Source organism: Volvox carteri, assembly GCF_000143455.1.
Source record: "Volvox carteri f. nagariensis unplaced genomic scaffold VOLCAscaffold_58, whole genome shotgun sequence".
NCBI classification, from domain to species: domain Eukaryota; kingdom Viridiplantae; phylum Chlorophyta; class Chlorophyceae; order Chlamydomonadales; family Volvocaceae; genus Volvox; species Volvox carteri.
This window is the reverse complement of record NW_003307601.1, coordinates 557,757-558,641: the sequence shown is the minus strand read 5'-3', so window position 1 is coordinate 558,641 and position 885 is coordinate 557,757.

Sequence of the window (885 nt, the reverse complement as noted above, 5' to 3'; positions counted from 1 at the left end):
CAGAATGTCTCGATGACGCCGGGGTTAAGGGGGATGCATTTGCAATACGTCCAAAACATGATACACGTCGGATGCATGCAATGTGGTATAGGATGTGGGGTACGTTTAGACTCTTTTTATAGGACAGAGGGCGCAGAGTCGTCCAGCTGTGGAGGGCTGGAGAGAGGTGCCGTGGGGGACTCTTTTTAACATCTTTTACACAAAAGCTATTGTGGAGGAACGCGCATTTTTGTGGGTAGGAATGCATGTGTTTTGTCTTCTCCCACTTGTGGTGGTGTAAGTTGTTTTGAGCCACACCACCCTGTGGCGCGCAAGTGAGATTTTGTGCACACGCAGCTGTATATTCGTTGCCGACCCGTGGGTTTCTCTCTGCCCCGACGCTCCCTGTGGCGCCCTGCTTCCCGTATGCTAGTTTTAGCACGTGTGGAACAACTTGCAGAACGATAGGCGGGGCACTCGTACGATCACCAACCGGGTAAAGCGACCATTCAACGGGTAAAACGGGTAAAGCGACCTTTTGACGCCTAGCTGCCTCTCAATCCCGGGGATGCTGTCCGCGACCCTTGCGAGTGAGATGGTTATCCCATATGAAGAAAAAGTACAGTTTGTATTCGTTTTCTTGCCTAACTGTTGCACGTGCCGGTTCAGTTCATCAAGGGTACCTGGTTGAGCCTTTGGGCGTTTGTTAGCCCGTCCATCGCCGCTGTCTGACATCGCTCTTTGCGGTGAGCGCCGGCTTTGGAGGAATAACTCTAATACTAAAAGTCTAACTAAATGTTTGAAGGCATGCGGCGCGAGGACTGACTGGCACGAGCATAACATGCCCCTCGAAGATATGCAATATATATTGTAACGGCTGCGCATGGAATTATTTGCATAGCCATG